Source organism: Xenopus laevis, chromosome 9_10S (assembly GCF_017654675.1).
Source record: "Xenopus laevis strain J_2021 chromosome 9_10S, Xenopus_laevis_v10.1, whole genome shotgun sequence".
Taxonomy (NCBI): domain Eukaryota; kingdom Metazoa; phylum Chordata; class Amphibia; order Anura; family Pipidae; genus Xenopus; species Xenopus laevis.
The window spans coordinates 57,089,326-57,107,764 of NC_054388.1; positions in this window are offsets into that span (position 1 = coordinate 57,089,326).

Below are 18,439 nucleotides of genomic sequence, written 5' to 3' on the forward strand. Positions count from 1 at the left end.
ATTAGGACATTTTTAAGAGAAGACTAGTAATAAACAAATCTGACCTGTTCCACTGTTCCAAACAGTGCATTGACGTCAATGGGTAAAAAAATTTTTTGTTGATGCACAACAATTGTTTTCACCCATTGGAGTATATGGGTGTCTTTTTCATGCCAAAACCTGTCAAAGAATTACTCTCATTACAGTAGACAAATTGATTGATTTCTGGAGACTGGGTAAAATCTACACCCAATACAGTAGCAAGGGAAACTCTACAACAACAATATAATTGCACATTCTTCTCTTAATATTTCCTTTAGATAATAAATTAATTTATGAATAAGTTAGGGTTGATGTAACTTTACACAATTGTAGATATAGATTACCTCCATATTCTATAAAGGGAGTTACATATGATCAGGACAGCCACAGTGAGCAATGTAAAGGTAAAAATATCCCTCATTTTATGTAGTGTACAACACATCAATAAGCAAAGCAGCAATAGGTTACAGTATATGCTCCTGCTACTAACAATGTAGTTTACTGTTTCTATAAACATAAGGGGAAATCTGTTAAGACATCAATGGCATAATTGCATCATAATAAAGCCTAGCAAGGCAGTATCATTTAGAAATAAATATCAGTCCCAGAGCAGAAAATATCCTGTGTGATGATATTCTCCCCGGTGAATTTTAAAAATCTACTATTCTTTTCATTATTTCATAATTTTTTTCACTGCACATATACACGTTTCCTATTGCTAGCCTGTACTTAATAAAACATTTAAAATATTGACTTGGAAGAATATAGAGATGCACTACAAAGAGCTGGGATCTGCACCTTGCACCAGATTAAGGTGCTGCAAGTTTCAGGGTGAGTTATGTAATTAATATCTCCCTTAAAAACGACATCTATAATTATATCTATTATATCCAGTGCAGGAAGTATTTTTCTTTTAAATAAATGAACATGATGTAGGTGAGAGTTCATAAAAGCAAAGTGGTTAAAGGCAAAAAACCCTGCTGTATGTGGCATATTGGCAGCCATATTGATTATGGAAATTGAAAATCAATGACAGCCAGAGGCTGCAGGTTGGAAAGTGATTCAATAATGTATCACTAAGACCATCTAACCTTATCAGACACGCTGTTGTGCAGCTGCATTACTGCCATCTACTATCCTCTCGCCTTTTGTAAAGGCCTTACCCCTCAGCCTCTTCAAAACAAAATTCAAATTCTTGGAGGGCTAAAACAATATCTGTCTAGTGTCCTAATCACTGTGAATGACTTATTTAATTAATCTAAATGTACTCACCATTTTAAGTTGTAGGCTAAGAAACCCCCTTCTTCATGTGCCCTTTAACATGTGGCACTCAAGGGTCAGAAAAAAATAATACAGGTACTGGACCTATTATCCAGAATGCTCGGGACCTGGGGTTTTCCAGATAATGGGTCTTTCTGTAATTTGAATCTTCATACCTGAAGTCTACAAGAAAATAATGTAAACATTAAATAAATCCAATAGGCTGGTTTTGCTTCCAATAAGGATTAGTTATATCTTAGTTTGGATCAAGTAAATGTTACTGTTTTATTATTACAGAGAAAAGGGAAATCATTTCTAAAAATTTGGATTATTTGGATTAAATGGAGTCTATGGGATCCCATAACTGTATAACAGTACCTTGTACTTAATCCAAACTAAATTATAATTTTTCTTATTGGAGGCAAGACAAGCCTATTGTGTCTAATGTTTAAATTATTTTTTAGTAGTATGAAAATCTAAATTACCGAAAGACCCATTATCCAGAAAACCACAGGTCCAGACCATCCTCAAGAACCTGTATATACTAATCTGATTCCAACCTTGTTAGGTTGTATAAATTTCAGAAAATCCTGTACTACACTAATAATCCCAACCAATGGTGTAGCTGGGATTAGATTCAATGAACAAACTTTAGACACTTTTTGGGCCATTTTATTAGATTACAACCGCTCTGCACAGAGTATAATGTACAGTTAGTGAATTAGCGTAGTTATGTTAGTTCGCCAGAGCACGACTGCGCCCATAAGTAAATCTCCCCCATACTGTCTGCTCAAATCCAGCTAAATGCGGTCAAATTGATTGGGAGGCGTTTCATAATACAGATGGACAATGACCCAAAACATACAGCCAAAGCAACCCAGGAGTTTATTAAAGCAAAGAAGTGGAATATTCTTGAATGGCCAAGTCGGTCACCTGATCTGAACCCAATTGAGCATGCATTTCACTTGTTGAAGACTAAACTTCGACAGAAAGGCCCACAAACAAACAGCAACTGAAAGCCGCTGCAGTAAAGGCCTGGCAGAGCATTAAAAAGGAGGAAACCCAGAATCTGGTGATGTCCATGAGTTCAAGACTTCAGGCTGTCATTGTCAGCAAAGGGTTTTCAACCAAGTATTAGAAATGAACATTTTATTTTCAGTTTTTTAATTTGTCCAATTAAGTTTGAGCCCCTGAAATGAAGTGATTGTGTTATAATAAGGCTTTAGTTCCTCACATTTTTATGCAATCTTTTTGTTCAACCCACTGAGTTAAAGCTGAAAGTCTGCAGTTGAACTGTGTCTAAGGTGTTTCATTTAAAATTCATTGTGGTAATGCACAGAACCAAAATTAGAAAAAAAAAAGTTGTCTGTCCAAATATTTATGGACCTAACTGTATGTCTTTGAATGCCTCCTATAAGCATATGTAATAAGTAGGGTTGAGTGCAGAGAAAAAAACGTCCATAGACTATAACAGTTTTGTAAAAAAAAAAAAAAAAAGTTGTATGCTTAAAAATGTTGCACGGTTTGAAAAATTGTTGCCCATAAACCTACCCATTGACATCAATGCATTTGGAGTTTTGCAAATTTTTGTAGAAGTGAAATGGATCAGAGTCGCCCATCACTAGTAATAAGCTATCTTAGAAATAACATAGTCTTATTTTCCATTCTTTCATTGAGAATTGCTCATTTAGTCCACTGGCTAATAAATAAGCATAGTAACTGAACCATATTGTGTGGAACTATCTAATATGGTATCTTCTGTTATAAATAGCAAGCATTTGGTTTATTGAGTGTACTGGCCTTTATAGTTCAGCACTGGTGGGCCATGAATTTCAAATCCTCATGTAATCAAAAAAAGTCTTGGTCACCTTGACTGTAGATAAAAATAATAATATGATCCAAGAAAGACCAAAGAAATCTTGATATGTCGAAATGTGTCTAACCCATTTATTACGTACACTCAAATTAGTTTTTTCAAAAGTGAACACTTTTTGCTATCACTTTAAGTTAAATAGTTGTGCTTATATAAATCAATATTTACAAACAGTATCCAAAACATTAGTGTAAAGTAAAATAGCTGTGGGTTGCTGTCAGGCACTGACTCTAGAACGAATAATCAATATGTATTAAAAGACTGAATTGCAAGATCTTAAAATCACCAATCTATTCTGACTAAGCGCTAAGTAATCACCAGTTGCCTTAAATGATATGTTGGGCTTGACTGTATGACTGTAGAAGTAGAATTGAATCTGCTTCCATAACTAGATTAGTGAAAGGGCAGCAAATCATTTGAATACATCAATACTTATGGCAATGTCAACCCTTTGTATTTCTAATTAAGCACTTTTAACTGACAGATGTAATACAGGAGGACAGCATGTTTTGGAAGTTAAGCTAAGGTTTTAAAACAAGGAGAGATAATTGCAAATGAAAAATGAAAGGAAACTGGCTAGCTCAGTAAATTAGTCATTAACCTTTCAACTTTAGAGCTTCTGAAGGAATTCTGACCAGCATAACTGCAAAGACTCCCAGCTGTAAGTGATCTTAATAAAATTAATTTGATCATTTCTGATTAATTCTTTCTGGTTTCATTTTTAAACTTCCACGAACTTGGCCACGGTTTCACAAGGACACAGTAAATGATTGCAGACACATCTCCTCCTAATTTATCTTGTGGTCTTATGAACAAGAGAGAGAGCTCAATTTAGCAACAATTTACTGACTATTTGTGTGACCCAAGAAGGTTTTCACTAGATAAAAATGCATAATTTGTCACCCACACTAAAAGAATATACTTTTTTGTACTTCAGACACTTAATATATTCATTTCCTGTTCTTACATTTCAGAATCCCTAAATTATCTAAAGCTAATAATAAGACAGAGAAAACTATTTTAAAGCACTATCCATTATCTACAAAACAAGAAAGCTTTTTATTATAAGCAGGACATAAATGGAGAAGTTTATTTTTGCTCTATACCATGCATACAACTTATTCAATAACACAAATTCAGTTATTAGGCTAATATTAGACCTTTGCCTCTTACCATTGACTTTAGCTTGTAATGATATTTCCTTGCTATACTAAGCCCAGGAACTTCTAAGTATACTGTAAATCTGTGAACTAATCTATCAGTGGAACGGGTATCCAATTTGTTTCTGTAATTTTGACTCAATTGATTATTTATTGGTAACTCCCCCACTGTCAAGTTATTGCTTTACATTTAGAACTGGTTAGTGACCTAAATGACACTGATATAAGTAAGTGGTAACCTAAATACAATTGAATGTTTACCCCCCACTAGAGGGCACTGTGATATTTGCTATAAATTGCACATACTGGTACATTATCACTTAGGAAGGGCCATTAGGGTCCCGAAATGATTGGGTGTGCAGTGTCTGAAGCACCTTGCAATAAATGTTGGGATTACCCCATTTGAACCACAACAAGGTACTGGTGTTCCATATTGTTTAAAACTTACAATTGTGGCCTGTTAGTACTGTGCAAGATTTGACATTCTATTTTGAGTCCTAAAAGCATGCCAAATAAATGTGGTACTCTTTTGAAAATATCTAATTACTATATAATGTTAGGTAAGTTTCACAATTCTGTAAAAGAGGGATTTTAGATATTGTCACAGAACCTCCAAAGCCTCGGCCCCATTTAACAAGATGTATTAGTGAATAGTGGGTGTAAGTTTAGAGGGTTAATAGGGAAAACCTTAAGAGTCAGAATATGGGTGGGAGCAAGAGACAAATGGAAGTCTTAGGCTTTTTTGCCTTTGAGTTCACCTAAACAATCTAGTGATCAGTAGTACGGATAAATCCAGAGGCCCTAAAGCCTAATATGCATTCTGAAGAGTTGTACTACAATGTTTCAACTCCTGAGCATTATTTTGCGATATAGCAGATATTTTTTGGAGATTTATTTAAAATTGTTTCAAAATCCCTATTTTGAACGAAATTCAGCTTCAACAAAAACAAAATCCAATGCTTCTATTAAAAATGCTGAGAGTTTTGAAAGATACTATTGCAAACCTGAAAAAAGTTTCTCAAAACTTTCAGCAGAAATTGTGATAAATGTTTAATATTTCCAGTGCTGAACTGCATGTTTCAGTGGAACAAATCACAAGTGGATATTTTTTGGAGATTTATTTAAAATTGTTTCAAAATCCCTATTTTGAACGAAATTCAGCTTCAACAAAAACAAAATCCAATGCTTCTATTAAAAATGCTGAGAGTTTTGAAAGATACTATTGCAAACCCGAAAAAAGTTTCTCAAAACTTTCAGCAGAAATTGTGATAAATGTTTAATATTTCCAGTGCTGAACTGCATGTTTCAGTGGAACAAATCACAAGTGGATTGCTCATTTCTAGTTATAACAAGTCAAATGCAAAGTATTGTTAAATATATAGAACATGTTACGATTGTCAGTTATATGGACTATATATATATATATATATATATATATATATATATATATATATATATATATATATATATATATTTACACATATATATATAAATATTTAGAGAGAGAGAGAGAGAGAGAGACATTGTGTTGTATTACATTTTTGTTTTTTGCTAAGAAATGTGATTTTTTTTTCTTGAGGAAAAATAGGCTCCTTAGAAATATAACTTGGCCTACATCTTTATTGCTACAAGGATACAATATCTAAAATAAAAAGTACACATATCAACGTATATTTTTCCTTTTATAACCAGCATGGATAAAGGAAATACTGTATATGTCAAAATCTTAAACATTTACTGCTCCTATAAAATGCATTTCACAACTACTGTAGGTCACAGATTCCAATTTACGGTTTGAATCCAGAACCCAATAAATACAACATGGAAAGCATTTTAAATCAATAAAAGGAATGATCATTTGTATGACTGCTACTCTCATCTATTCTGCTAAATTCAATTTTTTTCATGGAGCAGTCTGTATTGTATAGCTATTAACACACCAGAATAAAAGTTGCAGTCTTTAAATCAAAGCAGTACAATATAGCAAAGTGGCACATCAAATTGTGCTGTTGTTTTGGATATCACTATAGCACAACATTTTAGGGGACACAGACCCTTCATCATGCACAATTGGTGATATGCCAAAATAAACATCAATTAAAACAAGAGTGCAAATTGTTTTTCCTTGCAAAACATATTCTGTATCTCTTTTTTTAACTCATTAACAGTAACAATGACCAAAATAGACCAATTGTGCATGATTACAAAATCATGAAAAAAAATCACAATTTGGCAAAATATTGTCAATACACTTGCTCATTCATACAAACATGATAACTAGTGATGGGCTACTCTGACCCATTTTGGTTCCCCAGAAGTTCATAGTGCACAAACAATTCAAGAAATAAATAGAATAAGGCATGATTTTCAGTTCTGCAAACTAATTGACACGAGCATGCAAGTTGGAAAGCTACTACAGTACTGAAATCAAAAGTCTCAGGGGGGTTTGGTCTCTAAATAATGGAGGTGATTTTGTTTGGGAATTCGTTTTTAAATCCATTTAAAAAATGTCAGCCATTGCAAGACAGTAAAGAAAATGGCCTTTTCCTTTTAAATGCTGCTCCATCAATCATTGCTAATACATCTAAAAGTCTTGCTGAAAGGAAGAGAAGCCATTTAAAGCAAGCTAGAAGATGACAGCAAGACATGATAAAAATAAGTCACCCAGGTTAGCAGGATTTTAGATGTGAAAATAGCTCTCTAAAAACACATGAACCCTGCTAAATCAGCATCTGCTTTGTTCCATAAGTGACAATTTATTTCTTAAGATTGCTTTGAGAGCTTGGTTCACAGTTTCAGTCTTTCCAAGTGTGTATTCCTGCAGTTTTTGAATTGGAAAGAGTTGCAAAACCCCACATGTATACCTTGGGAGAGAGAGGGTGGTCACTCATATAGTCTATACTGACTTTGCTTACAACTCTCTTTGGAGATGCATTCAGCTTTTGTTTCAATCTAGTCTAACAACAGGTATCATGGTTTTTCAAAATGCTATCCATTATGCTTTCTGATATAACTGCTAACAATTTCTCCCTTGGTAAAGACAATGGTAAAAAATCAAATTCTGCTATTTCAAATGCAATTTAAAGTAAAAACATCTTGGATAAGTTAAGTGCATAACTATATATGTGTGTGTAAACTCTAATTCTGCCTTTGTACTTTTCCCATGTACAATATAAGTAACAAGAGCTCGAATTTCACTACTACTGCTACACAGCAGGAGTCATCCTCCTTTACTGGAGAATGATTGCATCTTAATATGTTAGGCTATTGTGCTTTAAATATAGATGGACATATATACTCTTAAGCACATATAAACCCTTAATATTAGGAATGCACCAAATGCACTATTTTGAATTCGGCCAAACCCCCAAATGCTTTTTAAAAGATATGGCTGAATACCAAACCAAATCAAATTAGGGGTGGGAAGGGGAAAACATTTTTTACTTCCTTGTTTTGTGACAAAAAGTCATGCAATTTCCCTCCCTGCCCCTAATTTGCATATGCAAATTAGGATTCTGATTCTGTTCAGCCGGGCAGAAGGATTCGGCCGAATCCTGATGAAAAAGGCAGAATCTCGAACCAAATCCTGGATTCGGTGCATCCCTACTTAATATTGCACTGAAATGTATTATACAAGGTTTCCTATGGAAGTGGCAAAATGAATAAATCCAGAAATCCATTCAGATTAAATGTGTGCCATATCAATTTGGTGTTGCTCCAAAGAGAGGACAATAAAACACTTTTAAAAAAAAATTCTATGATTTATAAGATTTTATTATCAGTTTTATTTTGTTTATTTGGTCTAGTAACCGATATCAACTAATCAGAAATGTCCTTTGAATATACTGTACAGTAGGTGATTGATAAATGGTCACTACTAAGTTGGTTACTATGTGATAGTAAACCAGGTGCACACTTTGTGATGTTTATTTTGTTACCCTATTAAAGCCTTCTCAGTTACAAGAAAAATTGTCTCAGCATTAATCAAGCTAGTAGATACATCCATATCCAGGTTTTTCTTGAGAGAAACCAAAGCATTTTGGAAAACCAAAAAAGAACCCTAGGAATGTGTATACATTCACCTTGTGTTTCTCTTTGGTAAACCAACAGTTAGAGCTCTTTATTTTTACAACCAGGAGTTCACTGGGTGTACTAGTAAGATGATGAATAGTTGAACAATTGACAAATACAATGATCCAACAATGGGAAATAAAGCAACTGGAAAAACACGCATATTCATTCAATATGTTTAATTTAGGATACACATTTGATACCTTGTATGACATTTTAATATTTAATAATCATGCATTTCTGAACCATGAGAATCCAGACATGTCCATTTTGAAAATCTTATTGGCTAAAGACCTCCACTGATCCATGTGGGATTAGTCAACCAGACAGTAGGATAGGTAGCATTTCTATGCAATCTGATAAATTGGGTCAATGACTTTATAACTGGATCAAAGGAATCTTGTTATCCATATATGTATTCAAATTGAAAAAAAGGCACCAGTGAAGATAGGAGTCTCACCAATTTAAGAGCTGACCCCAGGTGCACAATCCCTAAAACCACAGCATAGAAAGCAGAGATATCTATAAAAACATGTTCAGTACATACAATTACATTTTTATTTCACAAATCCTCTAAGGAACAAAGGTTTTTCAAACATCCATTCAGTTCATATGCAATCACAACTTGATAGTAACCACTGAAGAGATATGATCAGAATAAAAACACTGTCTGTATAAGGTTGCTGTATTTTATGTGTTAGGCAGCACAGGTCTGAAATAAAGCTAAACCCTGTACAGTTATATTTAATAAAGTCCAGTTTAGAATATTCTAAAATGTGGACTGCTACAAGCACAATAAGTACCACTTGAGTTTCATGCAATTAGAGCATATAATGTTTCCATCACATTAACAACCAACACTTGAAAAATAATAACTGAACAAGTGTCCAGCTTTATAGCACAAGCTGAATGAATGTTTGTAAAAAGAAAGACACCGGTATGGGGGAAAAAAGAATGGAGCATCATCCAGATAAAAATTAACAATCGTTTTAGTCCATGCCACAACGGTCTGAATGGCTTTAAACTTTCACTCATTTTTTTTGTGAGAAAACATTTTTCATATTCTATCCAAGGTTACTTTGTAGGAAAGTAAATATTAACACTATATACAATTTTTTGTTTGTATTTAGTCTCTGCCTGTTTTTTTTTAATTATATATTTAATAAGTGTTAGTCACAATTAAATATTAAAAATAAAAACTACTTGCAAATATTTAAGCTCAAGGTCAGTATTTTGTTCATTTTGTGTATTTCTGAAATATGTTTCAAAAGACTATCTTCAGATTTTTTTCACGAACCCTCTTATAGTTATTAGTTACATTTTCAGGCATTGGTGCTATGTTGAAACCCTTTAATCCTAATTATGACCTCTTTTTATTCTCTTGAGTAGATAGACACTAATATCATTTAACCTAAATTGCGCAACAACAGAAAAAAAATCTAATTAATCCAATTAAAATTACATTTCTAGATGAACAGAAGAATTATGTATTGAGAAAACATATTCAATGCTTCATAGGCTAGGAGAGGAATACCTACTCTTTTGGAATAATGCACAAAAGAATTATAATGGCGTGCATTTTATTACTTTATATCATACACCCACATAATCCCTGTAGTAATGGAGGTGAACATACTGTACAACACCACTATTGTTACAAACAAGCAGATTCACTGCAAAACTAATACATCAAGATCCAGATACCAGCATTTGAAGAAATGTAGCATAACATGGTGTACAACACTAATGCCCATTTGTGATATTTTGAAAACAAATGCACCATTCTGAACTGAACCTTATTGATTGCATTACGTTTAAAGCATCTTATTTCTATAGCATATATTTGGATATACCTTCAAGTTATACCCTCTAGATGTTGGAATTAAGCAGCTTAAATGTGACTTTTTTTTCTTTCTATTGATAAGCCTAGGTACATGTTCTTGACAGGCATGCATTTCTTAATTCAATACTTTTTATTGATCTATAGATGTATTGGTTCTTTTCAACATTGTTTTGTTAAACATTATTTTCTACTGTATATAAGTCACTTATCATACCATCAAGGGTCCTGTATTCTGTATTTTTTTCTAAAATGTCTTCTAAGGATTCAGTGGTGATTTTACTGTATTTACCAAGCCATGAACATTAAAGTCTCAAAATAGCAGTTTTAAACCTTAAACTAGAGATGTGGAATGCACAATTAAATTTAGTTTGATTCTCAAAACAGTATAGATTGCACACACAAACAGAAACCAAGTACTATGCTTGACATTTGGTTACACTTCTTTGTACAAAATGAATATAAAGGGATCCGGTTATCACACAGATTCTAATATAATGTTCCTTTAGGAAAAAAAGAATTACAAGCATTTGACAACTAGACAAAATTCCACTAGTGATTCAAAGGCAATTCATTCTTTGTTCTAATGCCTTACTAACAGACACCTTTTGCAAAATTTCTGACCATTTCTCTGGACTGCAACTAGATTTTATTAAATAAAAAGGTGTTTTAGAAACACTCAGTATCTCCTATGTAAAATGGTAACATCATTCCATTTAAATAGCATTATAGTAAATTGTTGTGTATACCAAAATTGCAACCAATAAAGGATGAAACTCACTCAAAGAATCACATATGTTTCAGACTGTCATAAGTCCGCAAATGGGCCTTAAGCTTGATAAGTAGTGATGAGCGAAATTGTTTTTTTCACCACAAATGACAGTGATTTGTCACTCTAATCAGTCTACAAATGTTCTCATGTTATCTCAAAGGTCAATTTTCACCTTCATACAAATTAGTCAGGAAAGTAAGATGTGAATAGTTTCTATAGTTGTGAATGAAATGTGAGACTATTCACTAACTAGAAACTGATAAACTAAAAATAATCCATAAATGGTATGCAGATATGATCTTTTATGCTATGGGTTTGTTATAACATGTACAGGATGATTACTGTATATAGAAATCTACACATAAACTGTACATCTGCAAAACTCAACAAATTAGCAAAAATGTTCACCAAAGAATACATTAGAAATATAATATCCCTTTATACAGTTTTGGATTTATTTTTTCATACAAATCCATTGACTGTGAGCAAAAATTAGCACAAACTGTTCAAAGCACCACATGAATTTCCTCCTTATATGCTTATAACCTTGGTAACAAATCTAGCCTTTAAAAAGTGCTGTGGTGTAGTAGATTAGACATGTGTTTGAATCTAGCTTGCTTCATGTTAAGTGTTAATATTCCTTGCTCAACGATCAAAATGCCAAATGATGAATGATTAATAAACCTTATCTTTTTTTCTTCCATGAAAGACACACAATGAAAAAAAAGATAACCAAAATATTGTGTAATGAACATCTGTCTGTAACTCCCAAAGGTTCACTGAGTCTGTTCACTAAAGCATTTTTTCTAAAAGGGCCCACATTAAAGCCCTATGCTTGTTTGACAAATTCTACCATTTTCTAATAAGCAAATTCCATTATAGGTACTTTACTCTGCAGAAGACTTTTTAGAAAGAAAGGTGTTTACCCCACAGTGTCTAGAAAGGTCTTTCACGTGTCACAGTGCCCCCATGTGGTTACCTGAGGTGTGTATTGGGTCATGAGGTCATCCTAAGAAATTATTGCTCCCAATTCTTTTGATCATATCTATATATTTTGTGGATATTTACAAATACATGTAGGTAATGTAGTGGTTTGAAATGAAGCATTTTGAAACGTATTCTGTTTAATGAGTCTTTATAGTATAACCCTTTCTTTTTCAGACTATACTGAAAGCCTGGGAAAGAGCATTATAAAAATGTAAAGCTTCAACAGTCCAATTACCTTCCCTTATGTCTTGGCATAAGGCATAGCATATGCCATTAATGAACAGATTATATATGGCAATATCATTTTAGAAGTAGATTTTCAATTTTGTTTTTACTTAAGGTATTGCCACAAACTAGATAGTGTTAATGGCAAATATACTGTTATTTAAGGTTTTTCCACAATATTCATGATGTGACATGTGCAACATATTGTTAGCCTTCCCTAAATATCATGTATATTTTATTTAAACTTCTAAGTTCGTCCGTCGACATCGCAACAAGAGTCAGAACCTTGGAAATACCATGTTAATGATATGAAATGTAATACATATTTTTAACCTTATCTAAACATCATTTTTATTTGTATTCAACTTCTAAGATATCCATCTCTATCACAACCAGCCAGAATCTAAACCAGTTATTAAGAGAAACATCTCTACGACTCTAGGATATGGACATACTGATGCAAATTTAGTTCTGATCTATCAATCAATAAAACTGTAAAGAACCACTATCTACCTATTCCATGAGTATACCTGAACTGTGTGAGCTGCCAGTGTGCAGAGTGACAGAAGTTTGTGACCTATTGTTGGGGAGGAAAGTCCTAACTACAGGAAAAAAAATTTCGAGAAGCTGTTCAAAAATCACCTTTTCACAGGCACTTGCTACCATCTACATGTGAACCTAATGATAGCAGAATTACAGCAAGCTCGGTATCTCTAGATACACGTAAAGGAGAATGATCGGCTTCTTGTTTATGATGTATATACCATTCTAGAGATGAAGCAGGGACATCAGACTGCAAACATAAACAAGTCTAATACAGAATGGAATACATTCTGCCTCCCTCTCTGGCATCAACATGCATCCATGCACTATCCACTGTGTAGATACTTTTCCTACAATCCTATTTCTGGGCTAACAATAGCTGAGACACTCCTTGCAGAAGGGAGATCGTTTACAATAAGCTTTTACAAGTAATGCCAGAATATAAAAGTCTCCTTACCTCCATCAGATCCCACAGCCAGCACCTTAGCAAGAGGAAATAATCCTGATATGGTGACTAAGGCTAGAATAAACTCAGACATTGTTGCAGTATGTGAAGCTTCTGATTGCCTCACTGCACACTCAGTAAGTCAGCAGAGAGCCTGGGTTCTAGTGTAATTCAAAGATGCCAATGGAAATTCTTCTGCTTAATAAGCAAGCCTGCATCCCCCCCTGCTTTCAGCAGGATTCGGAGGTGTGAGTATGTGTGAGCTGCTTGTGTGTCTTGACTTTTCAATGCAGAGTACGTCTGATCTTACATCACACAAGAGGGGCAGCGAGAGATGCCAGAGGATTGGGATTCACTGATTAATCACAGAATCTACCATCTACACCCCTTCCATCCACATAAATCACGTCTATTACTTAGCAATAGCCATTTAACACAACAGGGAGAGGAATTTGCAAACTCAAAACACAGAGGATAACAATTATTTTTTTCTCCTGTTTTTACAGCCCTTTTCTCATATGTGTCAGATTCCATTTATTCTCTCTTCAGAAGCTGAGCTATGTATCCAGCCATTTAATAATTGCATTGAATAAATCCCTATGTATTATCTCTGATATTTTGAAAAAGCAGTCATTTAGAGGGACTTAAAGCAAAAAAAAAAAAAAAGAACACTGGTAATTAGTCATATAAAGCAAAGGCGGGCAAGCTGCAGTGTAGTTTCACCGTGGCTGTTTTCTCTTGCCTGAAAAGATTCATTTGCCTGGAGATCGGAGCAGAGAAGCTGAGCATATTGAATGATTCAGCATTAAGTGGTTTATGGTCAAAACTATGCTCAAAAGGGTGATGCATATAATGTTCTTATAAGGAGGCAGAGACCTTTATTATACCGATGCTTTAGAAATAAGTTGATCCCCCACCCCCTTCTATTTTACTACAAATTATAAATGGAGCAGAGAACATAGAAACAAAATTCCTGGTTAATAGAGTATGCTGCAATCAGTGTCTAAATGTGTACAGTACAGGCAAGACAATGGCTTTGTAAATGTATTATGGTGGGGGGGTAGTTTATACAAAACAGTGTCCCACGATGCTAGGGCTTTTATTTTCAGTAACAAAGTTAATGCATCAGCAAAGGATAAATGAAGCTTCTTTACTGTATATAACAGGTTCATCTTTATCATATGATTTTGGCCACTAGGGGTGTTGCTGTTGTTGTTTGAGAAAAATACAGATATCTATGTTCTATGTTTAAAGGAGAAGGAAAGCAACCAAAGCAGTTTATTGCCAATAGATTAGCCCCAAAAGTGCAAGCTATAATACTTTATTTATTCTGTAGAATGCTTTAACATACTTGAGTAAACAGCACTAGAAGCTCTCGCTGTTTGTTTAGGATAGCAGCTGTCATATTAGCTTGGTGTGACATCATTTTCTGTCTGAGTCTCTCCATGCTCACTCATAGCTCTGACTGATATTACATCAGGTGGGGGGGAGAGGGGGAGAGGAGCAAACTGAGCATGCTTAAGCCCTAGCCCTGGAGGTTTACAGGAAGTCTGATACAGAAGCCCATGTGTACACAATGGAAGGAAAGAAATGCAGTGTTTATTCAGAGCAGCATTACTTTGAGGGTTCACTGGTGTATTTAAATATACCTTTCTGATAAAGCTTACTTAATTTTAACCTTTCCTTCTCCTTTAAGGGGAAATTATTGAAATATAAAATTTCTAAGCACAAAATTGTGCTGTGATTTATTGTGATGCTGCCATCCCTATTGAAAGCAGGATTGATTTAGTGCAGGAATGACACATACGCCAACTAAAATAAAACTCAGTTACTTGGGCAGAGGGGTTCTTCAGCAATGGTAAACTGTACTATCACCTAGCACTAGTTTTTCTGTCCACTACCTGGAATCTGTCAACTGCTTAGAACATGACAGCTGTTTGATGTACTTGCAATTGTAAATACAGCCCAAGGCTAATCACTGTTTCTACATCAAACTGCAGCAGAACAGATTCTTTTTTTTCTGTAATCTTGACAGTGTCCATAAAGTTGTGCAGGGGTGTATTCACAGTTTTCAGAGACATACTACACACATAGATAAACCACAAATTCTCTTGCCATTGAAATGAATGTTGTGCTCTATGCATTGTGTACAGAGATGTGCCAACAAACCATGCTCTGTCTGTATCTATGCGTATGCCTCAAATACATCAGCATGCTACAATACTCAATAAGACCATTATAGTGATGATACAATAAGTCACTTATTGGCAAGGCTTCGGATGAAAAGGATGGGTGATGAAGCATATACACATAAAACATCCATGCAAAGGATGCCGCAAAGATTTGTCTAGAAATGTTATGTTAGGGACATGAAATGGTATCTTCCACACCCTCCAACCTTGTGCATTTGCTGGCATGCCCCATACATTTTCTACTGTAGATGGGTAACCAGAGAAATACTGTGAGCCAAGCAGGCGTATATGTCACTAGACAATTCTGATTAAGCAAGCAGTTTGTGAGCCTAACCTACCTGCTCCCAACCTGGCTTAGATAGCTACATCATCTTGTCTTAGCTTCATTGTCTTTTGTCTCTTCAAAACCTAAAAGAATGAATTACCAATCTTTACAGATAGATTGGCATAATTACAGAGGAAGCAAGTGGGCCCAGGGGGACCAGCAGGTTGGGGGAGGGGTTTGTGGGTGAGGTTAACTGCTGGTCAGCTCAGCAGCTCTGTTGGCGAGGGAGCTAATAGAATTTGATGGGCTACTAACAAGATAGATGATAGATAGATAGAGAGAGAGAGAGAGAGAGAGAGAGAGAGAGAGAGAGAGAGAGAGAGAGAGAGAGAGAGAGAGAGAGATGATAGATAGATGATAGATTATTTGGATAAAATGGAGACTATGGGAGATGGGCATTCTGTAATTCTGAACTTTCTGGAAAACGGGTCTCCGTAAATGGATCCCCTACCTGTATAACAAATATATATATATATATATATATAAAGATATGTAAGTGTGTGTTTGTGTGTATGTGGGTGTACTTAATATATTCCTTGCATGCCTTAAAAAGCTTGTACATACTGATTTGACAAGTTCTCCTAAATAATGGATGTTGTTCATATAAGAACGGAAGCACTTAACAAAACAATCCAGACAATATGTATTTATCAAACATAAGTTGTATAGAAAATCCTTTATTTGTCTTCAGGTCATCGTGTGTAGAAACAAATATATTTACATGAAATACATGCAGGTATGGACTAAAGAGACTCTGAGCTCACTGAACATAGTGTTCGTTGTGCATGTGCTCTGATTCTGCCAATGTCCTAATAATTAAGCAAACATAGAATACAATACCAAATCTTCCTGATGAAAAGGGTGTTCTGCAATCAGTGCTAATTCATAGCCTGCCTGTCATATTCTAGTCTATTCCTGTAGATTTAGAACAGGAAGACATGGACCAAAACATTCAACTCTAACTCTGTTGTATTTATTTTGACACAGACCTATAGTACAAGGCTGTGTTTCATAGGTTTTTTTATGAACTATTAATCCAGTTGAACAGTATCTACCGATGGACTCATGTTTATGTCAACCAGTTTGTTTTTCTTCTACTCATATTAAATACAGCACAAAAGAGAATACTCAGTCCAGATCTGACCATTCCACCTTGAAATTTCCCTAATCTGCCTGAAGTCCAACCTGCATTCAAAAAGTCTTACCTCTTTTGTGTTTCTTTTTTTCCCCACTTTTTTTCTCCATGTCTCTGTTGTAGCCTCTCTATTTGTCCTTTTAAATAAAACCAGATTTGGCCTTTCAGTTGTCCAACTCGAAGGGAAATAAACCACACACAGTTGAGTATATGAAAAAATAAAAAAATGTATTAACATGTTTTAAAAACAATAATTTTGTTATCATTTATTTGTTGAGCTAAAAACCTGAAAATAATACAATTTGGGTAAAAAAGCCAGAAAAAATTGTACGATTACGGAAAAAGCCAGAAAAAAACGTACAATACATTTTTTTGTATGATTTTTTTGGGTTTTTCCCCAAACCGATTAATTTGTGCTTTCTAAATAATAAATATGGTCAAATTATGGATTCTAGTTTGGCTGGGCTTTTTTTATTTGAAAAATGTGAAAATTAGGATTTTGATAAATAACCCCCTTAATCTTTGTGTTAAAGCTGGAAACTGAACTTGTTTTGCACTGCGGTGGAAAAAACTGATTTTACATAAAAAACACAAGATTCCCCTGCCAAAGATCACTGACACACAAATCCACCGGGTACACCATATTGATTTACTCTGCTGAAGCTGAGTGGAGTCTATAAAGGTTGAATTCTTTGAAAATGAAAGGTCTTGTTTGCTGTCTGGGTCTTGAAGAACATGATTCTTTATAGTGCACTGAGGTTGCTCTGGGTTACAATGAGTAGCTATCATGTAATAATAAATGCAATGATAACCATTAGCACCTTCAGTGCTGTTTTATTTAATGAGGACTAAGCATTACAACTGCCATTGTCTCACAGTACACCATGGGGCAGATTTATCAAGGGTCGAATTTCGAAGTGAAAAAAACTTCGAAATTCGATTATCGAATAGGGTAGTCCGAAATTCAAAGTCGAAGGATTTTTAAGATCGTATGATCATACTTCGATTTTAAGCAATTCGGCAGGTTTAAGGTGGCGAAGTGTCAAATTTGAGGTTTTTTAAAGAGACAGTACTTCGAATGGTTGAATTTGTGAAGTATTTTCAATTCGAATCGAAGTCAAAGTTGGCGTATTCGATGGTCAAAGTACCCAAAAATTATTTCGAAATTCAAAGTTTTTGATGTAAATGGGCCCCAATGTGTTTATCTCACGCTTGTGGGCTAGAAGAATTCGATTTTCTCCAAAATTATTTACAACAATTCGATCCTTCATATATCCATTGTAATTCAACAGCATGTTTGATTCTTAGCTATCTAATGAAATTATCACCTACTGTATATTTAAATATGGTATTTGCTTTAAAATTAGACTTTTCAGTCGAGTTCCTTGCAATCGTAATGAGCGAATTCGTCCCGTTTCTCATCGCCACAAAATTCTCGAAAAGCTTATTCTGAAGCCGGCAACAATTCTGTCACCAGTGACTTTGGACGCACATTATAGTCAATGGGCATCCATTTAATTATCGCCGGTGACCAAATTGACGCCATTGTCAAAATTGTTCCGCCAAATTTTGAAATGCACAAATTCGCCA